The sequence below is a fragment of the Adiantum capillus-veneris genome, chromosome 5, assembly GCF_014529385.1.
Source record: "Adiantum capillus-veneris isolate H3 chromosome 5, ASM1452938v2, whole genome shotgun sequence".
Taxonomy (NCBI): domain Eukaryota; kingdom Viridiplantae; phylum Streptophyta; class Polypodiopsida; order Polypodiales; family Pteridaceae; genus Adiantum; species Adiantum capillus-veneris.
This window is the reverse complement of record NC_140935.1, coordinates 3,723,030-3,726,968: the sequence shown is the minus strand read 5'-3', so window position 1 is coordinate 3,726,968 and position 3,939 is coordinate 3,723,030.

Genomic DNA, 3,939 nt, shown 5'->3' with positions numbered 1-3,939 from the left:
ATGGACATATAATAAATGAAATCAATTCACCAAAACAAACCATAAATCATACATAAACAACTCGGTTAACTCATGACATAATATGGAACTCCCCCTTGGTAGCACCCCTATACGTGTAGGTAAAACCAGTTATGGAACAATTAATAACTCGCATTCCGGAGGTAATAAAGGAGACCTAAATACATTTATCATCAAGTTTCATCAAGATTTTCAATTGGTTAAGTGGCTTTGCCCATCTGGTGAATCTATATATAGGTTCTCCAAGGAGCCTGGAGTTAAAAAATTTGCATTAGGGAAAATTTGGACTGACAAAGGGGCCTTATAAGGAGTTTGACTTCCTCTCTCATGTCCAAAATGGGCATGCGGTAAAATTTTTGCAAATCAACTCTAAACTTGGCGGAGATTTGACAATTAGAATCTACTCTTCAAGCTCTTTCTATTGATATATCACACACCATGAGATTCCTCATATTTTGAAAGATTCTATTTTTTATTCTCTTGTGATGTGACAACTTCGTCTAGAATCTAGAGAATCAAAAATAGAATCCTTCAAAATATGAGGAATCTCGCAGCGTGCTATATATCATTAGAAAGAACTTGAAGAGGAGATTCTACCTGCCAAATCTTCGCCAAGTTTAGAGTTGATTAGTAAAAATTTTACCGCATGCCCGTTTTGGACATGAGGGAGAAAGTCAAACTCCTTATAAGGCCCCTTTGTGAATCCAATATTTTCCTAATGGTTGTGCAGAGGGCAGCAAGATGTTTTTTGACCATATCTCTTAGTTCGTGCGTGATTTTCACATGATACCTGAGAGAGAAAATGTTCTAAATGATGTGTTTTATCTCTGATATAAAGGGTTCGGGTTGATTCATAACGGTTTGTGAGTTATGACCAAAACAATGATCCTACCGTCTCTATGACGTGAAACGAAAAGCGCTTTTTATGCACGCACGTAATCATAAACGCATCATGTGCATAAATAAGCGTGTTAAACATGATGAAATAATCATGGGGAAACTTCATACGTACTCGGTTAATCCATACATGTACTTGTATACCAAAAACAATCACCAAGAGAGTGACTACTGAGAAAAACGTACTCGGTTAACTTCATACGTACTCGGTTAATCTATACATGCACTTGTATACGAAAAACAATCACCGAGAGAGTGACTACTCAGAAAAACGACATAGAGAGAGATGAGGATGGCTATGGAGTTTAGAGCTTCTCCCCGTGCTTTAGAATTGATTAGGGATTGTCAAAAGGCTTCTTGCTTTGCTGCAAGAGAGTGGTGATGAGAGCTACATAGAGATATTCACCACGAAAAGTTCTAGAGAGCGCGTACACTATAAAACGAGAGAGGAGATAGTAAGCAAGTAGAGAGAGTATCCTTCTGAGAGAGAGAGAGAGAGAGAGAGAGAGAGAGAGAGAGAGAGAGAGAGAGAGAGAGAAAGGGAGAGAGAGAAGAGCTAACGGAGATGGTGATGAAGAGATTGCACCACTCCATATAATAGATAGGTATATCCTTGCGGTAGTAGACGCAGCAGACATCACTAAAAACTGAGGTATCTATGCCAATTTATAGGTTTTCCAACTATCCGGAGTGTGCCCCAAGCTATAGGTAGTGCTACCTCTCAGCCAAAATTAGCTTCGTGCTTTTGGGAATATACTCTAGTATTTTCTCAAAACATGGCACAACTTTTGGTGGTCAACTCTCCCACTTACCGTTCAATTTTTTTACTTTTTTTCCTCCTTTTTTTCCCCTTTGTTTTTCTAATGATCCAATCCCAAAACCATAAACCATAATCCAATTACATCACACGGGTGAGCACTCTACCCAACTTGGGTGAGGCATGACCAATCCTGCAAAACCACTAACATGGCTGTAAAACATTTGCGAGCATAACCATATCTAGAAAAAATACCATGAGCCACACCGGCTTCCACCATAAAAATCATAACCATAATCCATGAGGGAATCTCAACCCTTAACCATAAATCATAATCACACTGAACCAACTTTCACACTTGGAGTTTGACATATCCTCTGCAGTCAATCGGAGTCCATACACATATAACCTTTAAGACATGATTCTTTCATGCATAAAAAGAGTCCGACCAGCAACTAATCATGATATAAAAAACCAATTTTGACAACATCTAACCATGCAAAGTTGATGCATCACATCTGCACTTCAACTCCCTAGCACAGAGAGCGTGTTTTGACCTAGAAAGATGGAAAGCAATCATAACCATGCATATGAGGCATCCACATCAATCCATAAGTTTCCATACATCATATGATAACATTCCATCACCATAAACATGATGCAAAACACCTTCGACCTTTAGGTCAACCGTAAACCTTAACTTCACACATATGCAAAAAACAAAATTTTGACATTTTTGGGAGTATGCATAACATGCAAATGAGAGTATTTGACCTCAAACCAATGCATCAAGCTCAGCTCCATTATTGTGTGCGTATGTTGCACGTGTCAATGCAAGGAACTTGCCGATACACTGTGTGCGAGCCACAAATGGCTCCAAGCACACAACAAGTCTAAACTAGTAAGCTCAAAGATGGTGATGGTGTGTCACTCACAGCTCTACGCTTGCTGTCGTGGAGGATTCCTATCCGCGAAGAAGAGGGAGACGCCGCTATGCCGCGCTCAACCGTCTTGCCGTCGTCGTGCCGTCGCAATGCTTGATCGCACTCTCTCTCTCTCTCTCTCTCTCTCTCTCTCTCTCTCTCTCTCTCTCTCTCTCTCTCTCTCTCTCTCTCTCTCTCTCTCTCTCACGTATACACACACACACACAAGGAGATGAAGAAGAAGAAGATGGAGATGGAGCAAGAGCACTCTTCAATTGCACAAATGAGAGAATGAGTGAATTTTAGGTTTAGTTGACTTTTATATGAGCTCGCCCCATTCACACTTGGGCGCCCATGCTTAGACAACTAATCCCTTGAATGTTCCAGTTAGAGTGCGCCTCTCATCGGCGATCACTCTTACCCTTTTCCTATTGGACCGACAAGCCCGATACTGAATCTACCAAATAAATAATACAGCGTCCGTCGTAGGTGATAGGAATGTGCGTGAAGGTTAACATGCCCCCCTTCCTGATGTAGATTCCGTCCTCGGAAGCTATTGAGTTGAAGCTCGTTCATTGAGGTGGAAGAGAATTTGAGATGAATGTCCTTAGCCTTCTTCAGTCACTGCAAAATCAAAAAACATTGGCACAGTAATTGCATTCTCATAAGCAATTAAAAAGCATATGCAGTTGTAGGCAGACAATTTGATTGGTAACATAATCTTAAACCATTTCTCAGCAATAAACATTAAATTGTAATATAATCAAACACATAAACAGTTGTAAAGATAAAAAATTAAACAAGTATGGGGTCGCTAATTTAACGATCGAAAGGCACTAAATATCGACTATTAATACCATGGGTAAGTTTCTTAATTTTCTCTGGTCAATTAAGTTGTTTAATCGCGAGAGCCAAGTATTTCATGTTCGAGGGTTGACTAGAGGCTATACCTAGAAGACCTTGTAGTTAAGCTACGATAAACGGAATTGCTCATGAAATCATCGCCTGACTGATTACCTTTTCTTTGACCCCCCAAAGTCTTTTCACAGTGATTCAATTTGGATGTGTGTGCTTATTTTGTATGCCTTGGGTTTTTTGCTTTTCAAGGAAAAGTGCCCACACTGGGAACCTCTAGGGCTCTAGTACCATAGGCGATACATGTAAGTGGAGTACCAAATCAAGCTGAGATTTCTCTTCCAGCTTAAAATTTTACATTGTGGCACTTTGATTTTTTTTTTTTGTTCGTTTTCAGCATTTTAATTTTGTAACTTTGGGGGGTTATATAACACTGCTACCTTCCCAGGCTCATCACACTAGTAAACTCCCTTTATAATACTTAAGCTA